The 15,883-nt window shown below is 42.4% G+C and overlaps 1 protein-coding gene across 50 annotated transcripts in view; it reads right to left on the minus strand.

The window, feature by feature from the left end:
• The window catches only part of RyR (Ryanodine receptor), a 167,339-nt gene extending 152,947 nt beyond the window's left edge, over positions 1-14,392 (minus strand). For 49 of the 50 annotated variants that reach the window (XM_089738141.1, XM_089738147.1, XM_089738146.1 and 46 more), the window contains exon 1: positions 14,175-14,392. The gene's annotated coding sequence lies outside the window, so the exon portion shown is untranslated. Of the gene's footprint in view, positions 1-1,802; positions 1,913-14,174 lie in introns of those variants that run through there. The other variant, XM_089738106.1, reaches the window with a different exon arrangement.
• Between the last annotated feature and the right edge of the window lie 1,491 nt (positions 14,393-15,883).

Consider the following 15,883-nt stretch of genomic DNA (forward strand, 5'->3'; position numbering starts at 1 on the left):
TTTGACCAAAAGGTCAGCCTTCTCTTTCGCACTATGGGCCAGACTGTCATCGGACTTGCGTAGTGGTGGGAGACTAGACCTGCAAAAGTTACCTTCTGCAGCTTTGGCGAGCGACCAAAAAGCACGGCTCCCGGCGGGATAGCTCTTCAGTCGCTCGCCAATTCTAGCAACGTGCTCCGATTTCGCCCTGGCAATAACCTTCTTAATAAGTATCCAATTAGTTCCTCAACAGATTGGTTCTACAACGAATTTCTCTAATGATTTTTATGAAATTTTAAAAGAGACAGAACATCAATTATTTTTCTCCAGCCTGTTACAAAAACAATGTTACTGTTAATTAATAATATTGTTATTGTCAATCTTCCGTGAACAAGTCATCGCAGTGTCGAAATATAATTGAATGATTATATTATCGACATGAAATCCTAGTGAATCGTTCTTTTTTTTTTGTACTTTTATTGCGTAGTTAGTGGACGAGATCAAAACCCTCTGGCAATTCATTACCTGAGTCCATGGCCATTACGACGGAATAGCAGAACCACTGTCCCACATTTTGAACCGGAACGTAAGACTACTTCGCGGCAGAAACAGGCAGAATAGTGGTACTATCATCCGTGTGATACAGTGCCTATTAATCAGTAACTTTCTTTGCTAATGCAAAAAAAAAAGATGTGTGGTGTCGTAGGACACCGGATAGGAACGAAGTTCCTTATTATAAAAATATTAATTTTAAGTTCTATTCGAGGTATAAAGAAAATAATTATTCGGGTATACATTTTTTATTATTATTTTTTTATTGATAAAAAAAAACTACTTTTCAAAGTTATCAACTTTATTTTATTCACAATGATTTATAAAAATATATATAATAAAAAAATATGTTATTCTTTGTACGTTATTACAAAGTTAAGTCGTACACTGTGTGCATTACTAATAAAAATCTTACGTTACGGACGTTTTTTCCCTGTTAGGGTACCCCTTCGCATCGTCCCATAAGGAACTTCGTTCCGAAAACATACTACTACTATAATATTCAATAGATATGTCACACATTCATTCGCTTTACTGAATCGGATTTAATTATAAATTTGCTGCGTACACAAAGAGTAATGGGGAGGCACGCGTGCGAGGAATGAGACTGTTGGTCAGCAGGCGAATGCTTAATCTATTTGTCGTGTGTTCATATAATCTACTTGTTACTTTTTTTTTATTGCTTAGATGGGTGGACGATCTCACAGCCCACCTGGTGTTAAGTGGTTACTGGAGCCCATAGACGTCCACAACGTAAATGCGCCACCCAACTTGAGATATAAGTTCTAAGGTCTCAAGTATAGTTACAATGGCAGAAATAGGCGGGGTGGTGGTACCCACCCGCGTGGACTCACAAGAGGTCCTACCACCAGTAGTACTCAAAGAAACTCAAGGTAGTTCACAAATGGAAAACGCTTTCGTGTTCCTTGGCGATTTCCAAAGGCAATGATGTCCTATTAATGAAGCTGTCGAATAATGAAAAAAGCATTTACATTCACATACAGTATAGCTATCGTATTTTCCGCATATTCTTGATTGGTAGCTAATATTAGAGCGAGTTCAAACCATACTTTCTTAGCGGTAAATGTAGCAATAAATAATGTTTCTATGTTACAACTAAATTTATATAATTTGGTAATTAAGATAATAATGAATCCGTAAATTAAAAAGTTTTTGTTTTGTCTACCACATAGACAAGATAATCTAGACAGTTAAGAAACAAATATAAAGTTTGTTGGCTCTTAAAATATCCTGAGCACTACTTAACTTACCTTTCATGTAATCGTTGTCTGGAAGAGAACGTTTTCAATGATAAAATCGTACATTATTCTTTTGTATGACAACGACACTGAGTATTGTAAGTTTCACTAACAAAAATAAATTTGATCAACTAACAAATTAATTAAATGAAACACGGAAAGTCACCATTAAACGAACCACATTAAATTATAAAAACAAAAAATTTCGCACACGCACTGCCGTAAGTAACATCAAGCCTTTTTTGCCGTTGTAAAACAATCTTTACAACGCACTAACAGAGCCGCTTTTAAATAAAATCACTTAAACGTTTTGGTTTATAAACGATTGTGTTTGTTTTTTTTTTGTGTGACTCCAGGCTCACGGACACATACGTGCTTTCGCTACGAAATGCCGCAGGCAACTAAAAGCTCGAACTGCAAAGTTTTCACAGATTCAACATTGCAAGGCCCCGGTCGAATTCACATGCGAGAATTATCGTTGCGCTAGATAGTTTTAAAGCTTTACGATCGTGTAGAGCTTATGAAAAATGAAAAAAAAAAAAAACAGAAAATAGCTTTCTTCGGTTTTGAGATGTATTCAAAATGAAAACTATTTTGTCTTGAATATTTTCTTCAGTTTTCACAAATCATAGACAGAAACAAAACTAATTTTACAGTTTAATTATAGCGGTTTCTACCACTATCATTGGGCGATATAATTGATAGAAGAAAGTCGCAAGGTCTTTTTTTATTGCCCGAGTAGACAGACGACATACGGCCCACTTGATGGTAAGAGGTATGCCAGGGGCGGAGCCAAGCCGCTGCCTACTGCTTAATAATCTCCACAAGCCTCGTTTGAAGAAGGACATGTCATAGCGCTCAGGAGCACCGTGGAAGGGAGCTCATTCCAAAGCCGGATGGTACGTGGCAAAAATTATCTCTGGAAACGCACTGTGGATGAACGCAGTGGTTCCAGGTAGTATGAATTAACTCTGTTCTGGCGGACGGTGCGATGGTAAAAACGAGAATACGATTACTTCAATATTTTTTATTTATTTTACTATTCGTTAAAGGAGATTATGTGTTCTTTTTTTATTTTTTTTTATTGCCTTTGTAGTCAGACGAGCATACGGCCCACCTGATGGTAAGTGATTACCGTCGCTCATGGACATCAGCAATGCCAGGGGCAGAGCCAAGCCGCTGCCTACCAACAAGTTTTGAAAAAACATACCTATACCAAAAAAATTACGGAGACATTTATTGTTTCCGAAGCTTCGGATAGTTAAAACAGTTTTGGGGATCGCACGACTGAATTGTTGCCGTGAAACTAGTTAAAATTGTACTTTATCTTAATTTCGTTATAGCATTTAAGTAAGTAGCTATATAGTTTAATATTACTATAATTAAATAAATGTTGAAACGTCGACGACCACGAAAACTGTGAATTCACGAAAACTGTAAGTTCTCGAAGCGTCTCAAATAATATAATGACAGTAAAAACACACAAAAGTAATCCTTAAAAGTAGTTTTGGATATTATCGTCCATCATTTTTTTTTATTGCTAGATGAGTGGACGAGCTCACAGCCCACCTGGTGTTAAGTGGTTACTGGAGCCCATAGACATTTACGACATAAATGCGCCACCCACCTTGAGATATAAGTTCTAAGGTCTCAGTATAGTTACAAGGGCTGCCCCACCCTTCAAACCGAAACGCATTACTGCTTCACGGCAGAAATAGGCGGGGTGGTGGTACCCACCCGCGCGGACTCACAAGAAGTCCTACCACCAGTAAATGTCATGTGTGTCAATCAAATTTTAACTTAGTGGTTGGTGTTTTTGTTTTTTTTTTTTTTTTTTATGATTGAAGGATTACTGGTGGCCCGGAGGCCTTTCCAGTTTCACCAGGACAGGTGGGCGAGCAAAGGCTCAGCCAGGAGGGGTGGGATTTGCTAACAGCTACCCGAGCGCCTCCGAAGGAGACCTAACAACTCAAGAGTAGCTGCATCGCGAATGAATCTACTACCGGATCGGAATCGCGACCCGCTGAGAAGATCCGGCGAGAAACTCAGCGAGCTGATTCATGGGTTAGGTTGCACGGCGAACTCTTTGTCGAGTTCGACGAGTACGGTTACCGAGGTCCCTAAGCCTGCTCCTAGAGCTGAAGGCGTCTAGTGCAAAGGTTATTGGATCTGATGGATCCGTAAGGACGTGTCTAGGGCGTCGACGATGACTGGCTCCTGCATGATCAGGATTCGGGGAGTAGTCAGCGGCGGCTACGATAAGGCGATTATCATGACGCATAGCCTTATCGAAGTACCGTTCCGACGCTGACTTCATGTATTTCTGTATAGATTCGAGGCCCAGGTCGTCGTGTAGGTCAACGTTCCTCACGAACCACGGAGCTCCGACGGCTAACCTGCAAAAGCGGGATTGTAGAGATTGAAGGGTGTCTATGTGTGTACGGGCCGCGTGAGCGAACACCACACTCGCGTAAGTCATGACGGGCCTTATGCAAGTTTTGTAAAGTGTCACCTTGTTCCGAAGGGACATTTTACTCCGCTTACAGATCATGGGGTAGAGTCTACCGAGAATAAACGCGGCACGGTCACGGACTGATTTTATATGCGGGCGGAATGTCATCGATGCATCCAGGGTAACGCCCAGGTACTTGACCTTCCTGGCCCAGGGTATGGATTGACTAAAGAGAGTAATCGGGGGTGTGAGATTCCTCCTCCTAATACGGGAGGAAATCCGTGTGGAGCTTCCCCTCTGAAATAGCACCGCAGTACTTTTCGCTGGGTTGATGTCTATGCGCCATTTTCGGAACCACTGTCCTAGGGCTAGGGCTGCGCTCTGAAGCTTCTTCGCGATTAGGGACTTGTTTCTACTGGAATAGTAAACAGTCGTGTCGTCGGCGAATAAAGCTAAATGGGTCGGCGGCGACCGGGGAATATCGTTAACGAATAAGCTAAATAGGAGGGGTGAGAGGACAGAGCCTTGCGGGACTCCAGCTGTGAGAGGTCGTGGGGAGGAGCGGGTTCCCTCGACTCGATATCGAAAAGAGCGGTTCGACAAGAAGTCCCGTATGATGAGCACGAGACTATCCGGCACACCCATGTTGAATAGTTTGAAAATCAAACCGTTGTGCCAGACTTTGTCGAACGCTTTTGCGACGTCGAAGAAGAGAGCTCCCGTGTATAACGGTTTTGGTCGATTAAGCCCCACAAGAATGTGCTCCGTGAGGCGATGCACCTGTTGAACGCATGAGTGATTTGTACGGAATCCGAATTGTTCATCGATGAGAATGCCCTTGGATGAGACGAAGTCTCTGAGGCGTTTGTAGAGCAGACGCTCATACAGTTTGCCTCGAGACATGAGGAGGCTGATCGGGCGGTAGCTCGTCGGATGATTTTTTGGTTTACCAGGTTTATGTATGCCGATAACGTCCGCTTCTTTCCACACCGCGGGAAAGATACAGTTCGCCATAGCGGCATTGAAAATAGATGCCAACATCACAATGAGTTGGACGGGTAGAAGTTTAATAACGCGGTTGGATATACCGTCGGAATCGGGAGCCTTACGAGGACGTAGGTCTTTGATCAAGTCTTTAACTTCCATCGGGGTGACGGGTGGTAACGCATCCGAGGGTGGCAAAGAGGCTCTGCGTTCTACCTCACTGTCTACTAATTCTACATGAACAGGGTCCACGGATTGAGTGCTGGGCGTACACTGGGTTTGCAATGTATCGGCCAGCAGCTCTGCTTTTTCGTCATCATCGAACGCCGCGAGTCGGCCTGAGGGGCCTACGAGGGGGGGCATAGTTACTACCGTATCCGATTTGAGAGTACGAGCTAAGCGGTAGTAAGACCTTTGGGAGGGCGCGAGTCCTTCTAAGAAATCAGACCATCTGGCATCTCGGACTTCGGCGATGCGAGACTTTACGTCGCGTTGTAGGGCACGCATTCGAATACGATTTTCCGCGGTAGGATACCTGTCGTAGGCGCGTATCGAGGCGTTCTTAGCTCTAAGGAGTTCCCTAATATCGTCGGACAATTTGAAGCGGTGAAGGAAGTCCTCCGCTACAACTTGTTTCGATGACCTATCTAATGTCGAGGTGATGTGTGACGTTAAGATGTCTATGGCTTCAGCGGTATCCTGAGGAGACGGGATAGAGTCCGGGTTAAACGGGAGCGATGGTGGATCAGATTCAGCCAGGCTGATGCCCAGCGTGTGCCAATCCACCACAGTCCTCATGACGGGAACGGAATCGGGAGCGCGACCGAGCTTCATAACGACGGGACGGTGGTCTGAATCTAACTCTGAAACTACTTCGATCGAGTGTAAGCGCAGAGTTACGTTTTTTAATAACGCTATGTCGAGTATATCCGGGCGATGCGCGATATTTAGCGGGTAGTGAGTCGGGGTTAGCGGAGCGACGATATCGAAGGCGAGATCATCGACTAACGCGTCAAGCCGCCTGCCATTCGGGGTTGTGGTGTGTGAGTTCCACCTAATGTGTTTACAATTTAGGTCGCCCGCCAGAATGACAGAGCTCCCCATACCGAGCAGCGCCTCGATATCACTGCTTAGAACGATCTTATCCGGTGGAAGATAAACGGACGCGATAACGATCGGCGCGTGTCCCGTCAGTGAGATTCGGCACACTGATGCTTCGATATTAGCGAGCGCGGGAGGATCGAGCGGGACGCAATGCAGGGCTCTTCTATAGTAAATGACGGTACCACCACCACGGGCAGAGAGCCTGTCGTTCCTGACCATGTTATAGTTCGCGATTTTAGGGTCACGGCGCGCGGGCTTAAGTAGGGTCTCCTGCACTAAAAAGATATCAATTTGGTGGTCACGCAAAAAGTCAGAAACCTGATCACGTTGATTTGCGAGACCGTAAGCGTTAAAAAATCCTATCGTTACGGATAGGGGCTTTATTCTACTTATATACGCCATTGATTACCGGCGGAGTGAGGGGAGGACGTACGTATTTAATGACGCGTATACGTCGGCGTATTCCTGCACAACGGCGATAAAGTGTTGTGCAGTGGAGGCAGCGCGAATGGCGTCGCCCAAAGCGTTAACGCGCTCAAAGTTGATCGACTGAAAGAAGTCGATCGCTAAAGCGAGATTGTCGGACGCGGTCGGAGGGCAAGTCGCGGGAGAGGGACGAGTCGCGGGGGCGGGACGAATCGCGGAGGAGGGAGTTGTAGCCGTGTTCGTGTACGGCAGCGGTTTTGCCCAGGCCGAGACACTGGGCACCGCCGCCGGAACGAACGCTGGCTTAGCCTGCGACGCAGAGGGTGCCGAGGCTTTGATGTCTGGGCCGGAAGCTCGGAGGCGATTTTGGCGGGCGACGCGGCGATTTATTTTAGGGGCTCGGGGGCAACCACGGTAATTCGCGGGGTGACCCTGTGTTCGACACAGGACGCAGCTAGGCGGTTCCGTCGCGGTTTTTTGGTCGCGAGCGCAGAGGGCCGTGGCGTGATCGCCCAAACACTTAACACATCGGGGGGGCGCGTGACAGTTACGGGAAGAGTGCCCGTACAATTGACAGTTATGGCACTGGCTAGGAGTGCCTTTTTTATGGGGGGCTTCGACAGCGATACCAGAGAGCCTACAGACGGTCTGTGTGTTAAAGATTTTCTTACCCTCGGGGGTAGGCTGGAGAGCGACTAGAACCATATTATATGGCTCCCTACCGCGACCGGTGTGCATACGGTGCACAGAATTCACTGGAAAGCCCTGTTCTAACAGATCGGCCTTGACGAGCTCTACATCTAACTCTTTAGGGATTCCGCGTATTACAACGCGGAGTTCGCGCTCCTCCTGGAGCGTATAAGTATGGAAACTTATACGTTCCTTACGGAGGTAAGAAGAGAGGGCCCTATGGTCGTCGGGTGTTTGAACCTTAATTTGAATGCCGTTCGCGAGGTTACGGGCATTCGTGAAATTTATATTTTTGGCCTTAAGGGCCAGGCAAACTCGATCCCAAGCTGCCTTCTCCTGAAGGATAACCGGGGGAGGGGTCTGGGTTTTATTTTGTGCCACCGGACGCGGCGACGGAGTGGCACGGGCTGGGGGCGCAACGGGAGTCTGAGGGCGGGGGCGCGACGCGTTCACGGCTTTGCTAATTTTAGCGGCCGCGGGAGCTCGAGACTCCGCGGCACGCTTCTTACCCTTCTGTACCAGGGTGAATCCATCCGTCGATGAGGCGGGGGCGAGGTCGACCTCCATGTCCGAGTCAGAGTCGGAGCACGAGGAGGCGGGTGCAGGCGACCTACGAGCAAGTGTAGGTGTTTTAGAGGGCGCGACGGAGGCCGCGGATGATCGCTCAGCTGAAACGATGGTCACGGCGGACGACGCAGCAGCTTTTCTCGCCAGTATAGGCGACACGGGAGCGGCAGGCACGACAGAGGCTGCGGTGCTCAATGCAGAAGCTCTGCACGCAGGTACAGGCGACGCAGGAGCAGCGAGCGCGGCGGAGTCCTCGAGAGGGCTCGCAGTGTGATTGGCCTTGAAGGCCAAAAACTCCGAGGCGAGCTGTGGGTGGCGAAGTCGGAGGAATTCCGCGAATACAGCGTCCATGATCGCTGAGTACCCAGGTGGGGCGGCCCCGGGTCTTGAAAACACTCGCCTTGCGGCGAGGCCCCAACTTCTCGGACCTGAGCGGTTCTATTGAACACAGGTGGCAATGCGGCGCGATTACTACAGGACAAAGAAAAAGCACAACAAAACAGAAATTACGAAAAGAAACAAAAACAAATAAATACTTGCAGGAAACCACTTTGTCGGCAGATGTACCACGAACACAGAAACAACAAAAGGAAACAAAACAAATAAAAACTTCCAGAAAGAGCACTTAGTCGGCAGATGTACCACGAACACAGGCCGCGCGAACAATGGCCGGGCTAACAAAAGCCGGGCGAACAAAGACCGGGCGATCGAGTGGACGATGAGCACGTCCGCACGTGACGGGTGCCTCTATCGGAATCTGGTGTTTTTGTATAAACCTAAGTGGAAGTGTAAAATACAATTCAAAATACTTTTGACTCTTTAGTGACTCTTGACGCTTTAGTTTCTCTTTTATTTTTATCATTTAAATATTTAGAATTTTTATAGCTTAGCAAGCACTGGAAAGCGGGTGTTTTGAAATCAATAATCTCTGATGACATGAACGGTATTAACTCCGACTTCTGGAGTATGTAAAACGCTCTGTGTGCTTAGTGCGAGTTTTTAACGTTTTCGATATCGTAAAAGTTAATTTAAATTTGTATGCAGTTGGAACATCGCCCCTAGCGGCAAACGTAGGCAAACGTTCCAACTCCATACAAATTTGAGTTAACTTTTACGCTATCGAGAACGTTAAAAAACTCGCGCTAAGTACACTGTTGCCTTCTGGGGCATGTCGGTGACTGCTAGTCGAAACACCACAGTTTTAACATATTTCAACATGGTTGAGGCCGGCGTGACAATATGTTTTTTTGGTATTCATATTCTTTATAACCACTATAGATTACCAAATTTTACGAAAATCCCTCATATCGGAAGGAATGACTTATTAGGAATTACAAACAGAATTACTATATATGGACTTGAAATCTGCAATGACATCGAATTTGTTGTAAGTATTGCAACTGCAGACTTGAACTACAATTGCAATAATTACAGTGCAGAGCTGAATACTGGACGTAATCTGTCTCGAAATAACCAAGTTTACCGATGGAAAGATTGTGAATCTACAAGAGTTTGAATTTATGCTCCACTGATATTAAATGTGCTTTCTTTAATTATACAACTAGTGATCGCCCGGTAGTCGAAATTCGACTATAATTAATTTAAATTATAATTTTGAACATTATTAAGGATCTATTGTCAAAGACTATCATAGCCCTCTATAATAACAAATTTCACTAAGACTACACTATAATATTGAAGACAAACAATATCAGTTTATTCTGAATTTGACTTTAACAATAAACATAATTGAAAATAGACATCATGCTTTAACATAAACCGACTTGAAATAGAAAAAAATTTATATTCCAAAACAAATTAATATACACTAAAAACAATAATTATCGAAATCAGTAGGCGTGATATTGAGTTATTCATCTATTTGTCGCGCACGTACTTAATGCAAATTTAAGACTTTTATGGTTTCCTCATGGATACCATTATCAAAACTGGACTAAATTGGAAATGGGACCACACTGGAAGCGTCAGCTTTCTAATAAAAAAAGACTCGTCGAAATCGATTCACCCAGTCAAAAGTTATGAGGTAAAAAACATAAAAAAACACTTAGGTACCGTTGAATTGAGAACCTCTTCCTTTTTTGAATTTTGAAAGAGTGTCGGTGTCAAGTATATGGTAGTGTGTGTAATCTTTTTTTATTGCTTTAATTAATATTTTTATGTATAATTTTAAAAAGTATTAGCATTCTGCACTCCTCTATAATCTCTATAAGTGTGGAAAATTTCATACTCCTCCGTCCGCACAATTTTCGTAAAAAGGAATACAAAGTTTTTGCTTCACGTATTAATATATAGAAACCGCTGTATATCTGGTATGAGGCATATTTAGTAAAAGTCCAGATGAAAACAACCATCTCGTTTTCCAAGGCACTCTACGTATTACTGCTTCGCGGTATAAATAGGCAGGAAGGAGGTCTTGATCCGTATGGCCCACAATTCGTCGTACCATCACGAAGATTGATCATCATAGGATAAACAGACGCTTAATTATTCAAGTATTCAAGCCCTTACCTTTTTGCGAATTAATATTTAATTATTCAGGGCTCGGCTGGATAGGACTATCAATCTAGAGCAACAACATTGTACGAATTATTCAAAGTTCGATTCCACAATGATGTAAAAAAGAAATTAGTCGTCGTGGCCTAAGGGATAAGACGTCCGGTGCATTCGTATCTAGCGATGCACCGGTGTTCGAATCCCGCAGGCGGGTACCAATTTTTCTAATGAAATACGTACTCAACAAATGTTCACGATTGACTTTCACGGTGAAGGAATAACATCTAGTAGTAAAAATCAAACCCGCAAAATTATAATTTGCGTAATTACCGGTCGTAGGACCTCTTGTGAGTCCGCACGGGTAGGGTACCACCGTCCCGCCTATTTCTGCTGTGAAGCAGTAAAGCGTTTCGGTTTGAAGGGAAGACAGCCGTTAACTATACTGAGACATGGAACTTATATCTCATGGTGGGTGGCGCATCTACGTTGTAGATGTCTATGGGCTCCAGTAACCACTTAACACCAAGTGGGCTGTAAGCACGTCCACCCATCTAAACAAAAAAAAAAAACAACGCCCTGAAAATTGAATTTTTAAAATGGGCACAATGCCATACATTAAAACAATAATTGCCTTCTCGACCAACGAATAATGCGGTGAGTAATTTTAAGGTATTTTAATTGTTTTATTCCACTATTTAGATGCCATTAGATGCTACTGCTAGATTTTTGTATATCGATGGTTTTAATGTCACTTGATTCTGGCAGTGTTTTGTGGTTTTTATTTTATTGCAACGACAGGTGAGCATTCTCATGTCCCTCTTGGTGTTAAATTCGGATCCCATACGTGAATGTCAGCGGCTTTGTTTCATTTTCCCACATTTGTGCACTTTCACAGGTACTAAACAGTTAATAAACCACGGCTATTACACATTTAAACCTGAAGAAACCCACTTCAATAAAGCGGCACGACATGAGAATCCTCTCATCGTGGCCGCCGGAAACTACATAGTCGATCCTGCGGACCAAATGGTAAACAGTCGAGGTCGCCCAAACACGTCATTTCGGATCCTCCCGATCCACTAACGGTGCTTTTAGGTACCTCAAGCACCGGTCATCGTTCTTGTCGAACCCGTCGCTTACGACGAAGGGCTCGGCAAATAAATTAATCCACAGACACAGCCCACTGAGTTTCTCGCCGGATCTTCTCAGTGGGTAGCGATTCCGATCCGGTGGTAGATTCTGCGAAGCACTGATTTTGCTAGGGCTAGTGTTAGCAAATTCTATCAGGTTGAGCCCGTGACGTCACTTACCCGTCCGGGCTTAGCTGCAATACTTAGCTTCTTAGGCTACCAGTGAGTAGGTAGGGGAAAAAAGTAAAGTGCCCGTTGATAAATATTGCACATCGGGCTTTGGAGCGAGACAATCGGCTAATTTGGGCTTTTTAGAGTGTTATTATACCTAGAGGTCCCGCAGTAGTCGAAATTCGACTATAATTAATTGGAATTGTAAGTTTGTACACTATTATGATTGTATTTTATACTTCTATAATCACAAATTTCGCCAAGGCTACACTATAAAAAAATATTAATAAAGACAAACAATATTTAATCTATTCTCAATTTGACCACAGACGTCAAGAACAAAAGTTTGACAATAAATAGTATGCATGCGTGTGTGCGTCAAATACATGGTATGTAGTGTGTGTAATGTTTTCTTTATTGATTTAATGTATCTTTTATGCATTATTGTAAAAAAAATATTAGCATTGTGCACTTCTTCTTTATATTATCTATAAGAGTGGAAAATTTTATACTCCTCCGTCCGTGCAATTTTCGTAAAAAGGGATACAAAGTTTTTGCTTCACATATATAGATAATGATAAAATATTACCAGGCGGGAAAATGCTAACTGATCAAATTTGACAGTTAATGCTATGACAGCCGCTAAGGTTGTCAAAAATTTCGCGGGTTTTCTTTTTTTTTATACAAACAACCTTTGTTCAAAGTTAACGCACCTGAAATAACTCAGCCAAATTTGACGTCGTCCCGTTTTCAAACGATGCTCCGTCATAGATGTGACCAACACCTTGTGTGTCATTCGAACCATCAATTATATTTATAAATATGCAATCATTACAGTCTATTCGCGCGTTAGTAAAACTTCTTTCACTTTTTTTTTATCAGCCTACGTCTGATCATGCATGGAGTTGGAATATCAAAAGCAATATATTGTCTTTTAGATTTTTCAGATTATCTTATGGTATAGAAGTAACAATGTACTTGTTTGAACGCACGCTATGTAAGGTAATTCAAAATCAGCTGGTACCAGATTTTTCAAGTTTATTTATTTATTGCATATATGGGTGGACGAGCTCACAGCCCTGGTGTTAAGTGGAGCCCATAGACATCTACAACGTAAATGCCGCCACCCACCTTGAGATATGAGTTCGAAGGTTCCATTAGTTACAGCGGCTGCCCTGCCCTTCAAACCGAAACGCATTGCTTCACGGCAGAAATAGCCAATGTGGTGGTACCAACCTGTACGGACTCACTAGATGTCCTACCACGCATGCCAAAGGTTTGATTTACATTGCTGTTTTATCTAAACAAAAACTTATTTGAACAGTGACAAAATGCTAATTAATAAAATATGTTTTGTCTACCAACCTGTCTGCATACCACTTTAGTTTAATACCGTTTTTTTCAAGACCCGCCTATTAAAGATCTGCATACTGTTTACAAACCTAATGTCTGTATTGAAAATATTTTATTTACAATACATGGATACATTAAGGTATTTTACTAATCCCAGAAACACCGATTTTCATTCTTATTTATTTATATCTATATCATTTATATATCAGTGCAATTGTTTGTCATTACGAAAAGATAAAGGACCTTTAAATGATTGCAATTCAAAGATGACGATTAGACTTACGAGGGAACTTACTACTTAGAGGGGGAAGAGGTCGAACGAAGACCATGGATGGGGTGTGTAAATGACGATATGAGAGAGAAATAGGAGTGAGTGTTGAGATGACGGCTAATAGAAGAGAATGGAATAGAAAAAATAGCTGTGCCGACCCCACCTAGTGGGATAAGGTGGAGATAAAGAAGAAAGAAGATTAGACTTACGAAGTCGTATATGATAAAATCTGTTTATTGCGGTAAACGGGAAAGCATTACACTAAGTTTTCCCGCAACCATATAGATTTTTCTAAGCAAAGTTTTTATTCATTATTTAAGGCCAATGAAACCATAAGCGCGCCTAGTATTGGATCGAAAGTGTACTTCAAATGTATTATTACTTTTAAATAGTCTAAATCTGTTTTTGGCATTGTAGTGCACGTGTTACATAATATTCTATTGAATAATCGCGTTTGTTAGTTGAATAAAAAAATACCCATGTTAACAATATAATTCATTTCTCGTAATATATTCACTAAAAAATAATGTTTTAGTTTAAGGATTCCCTAAATATTCCTTTCGATCAGATTTAAAAAAAAAAGGAAATATTCTATAGCTTTTATAGCTTGAATTTTGTTTCCAAATTTTTGAAGTTAAATCCCACGATTACCTTAAAATTAATGAATAAAAATAATAAAACGAAAAATGTATGTTATTTAGTAACCTAAAATAACTACTTACCAGGTCAATTGAGCATCCGTATTCCTTTTAACGCTGGACACACTGTTCACACATTTTCACTGGCACAATAGATCGCGGTACCTATTTGTTATTCAGTAAAAAAAAAACTACGTCCCAATATTACCCTAAAGACGGCCTTTCCGCGTTTTTCTAAAAACTCGAATTTCGAATTCGTTTTTGACGTCCGGGCTGCCCAAGCGCCGGACCGTTTGAATTTAGAACAGGACGCGTGCCGGTCGAATTCTATTTATATTTTTGCTGGGCGGCCATTGCGACCAAGGAAACTTGAGCTATTCGCGCTCGTGTTTCTTTAGTAACTATTTCGAGGTGCAGCTCACTTTATATTGGACATACAGATTATTTTCAAATGGGAAATCACAATCTGGGGATTTTATAAGTTTCAGCTTTTATTCTTTGACCACGATTCCCCAAATGTCGTGAGTCAATGCCCTAATAATCATCCGATTATTTTATCAAACATTATAAATTAAATCATTATGAAACATATTAAATTCTGTAGCCACATGGAAATCCACGTGCTTTTAAAAATCAAGATTTACTAAGACGTACTAGTATAGTTTATAGCCAAATTGTTACTTTGCTTATAACGTACATAATGGTAGGCAGCGGCTTGGCTCTGCCCTTGGCATTGCTGAAATCCATGGAAGGCGGTAACCACTCACCATCAAGTAGGCCGTACGCTCGTCTGCGTACACGGGCAATAAATAAAAGAAAAAAATAACAACGTTTTTCCTCTACCTAATTTTTGGCAGCCTAAGGGGCTATTCCAACTACGCACAGACCGGTAGGTGAGCTCAGAGGCTCAAACCGCGAGAATTGCTAACACTAGCCCTAGCAAGAGTAGTGCTTCGCTGAATCTACCACCGGATCGGAATCGCCACCCATTGAAATGATCCGGCGAGAACCTCAGTGGGTTGTATCTGTGTGCTAGTTCACAAGAGGACACTGACCGGTGTTTGAGGGTCCTATAAGCATCGAAAATCGATTCGCGGGATCCGACAAAATATGTTTCTGGGAACGGCCACTATGCGTTTCCAAGTCACTTGAGTAAGATATGTAATCAGCAGTAGCCACGATAAGAGGGTTATCGTGTCGAAAAATTTTGTAATTTTGGCGATTTATATTTACACCTCACCTGAAACACGGCTAGATATAATCATTGTGTTTATTACGTATTATTAGATAATGATTACATTATTTATTTAGATTGGTAAATTATATAACCACGAATCGTACTTGGCTCTGCTCCTGGCATTGCTGAAGTCCATGGGCGACGGTAACCACTCACCATCAGGTGGGCCGTATGCTCTTCTGCCTACAAGGGCAATAAATAAATAAAAAAATTATAAAGGCTATTGTCGAATTTTGTTCACGTGGCACCACTATTAATAAGATTATGAAATAAAAAGAAATCGAAATAAATAAGTGTATTTATAACAAATATCTACTTAAAGCAATACAAAAACAGAGGTATTCTTTATCGGTACCATTTTCACAATCGCCCAATGGAATCATTGGATATTATATTCTCGGCATAACAAGAACAAGGTCGAATTTATATTATGTACAATCGAACTTTTTATACAATTTGTATTTTATGTATAGTTTTTAAACCAATAATTTAAAGAATTATTCCATATGGTCGCCGTAATCATGGACACCCTTATCCCTGTCGAGAATGGAGTTCT

Source organism: Bombyx mandarina, chromosome 24 (assembly GCF_030267445.1).
Source record: "Bombyx mandarina strain Sakado chromosome 24, ASM3026744v2".
In the NCBI taxonomy this organism is placed as follows: Eukaryota; Metazoa; Arthropoda; class Insecta; order Lepidoptera; family Bombycidae; genus Bombyx; species Bombyx mandarina.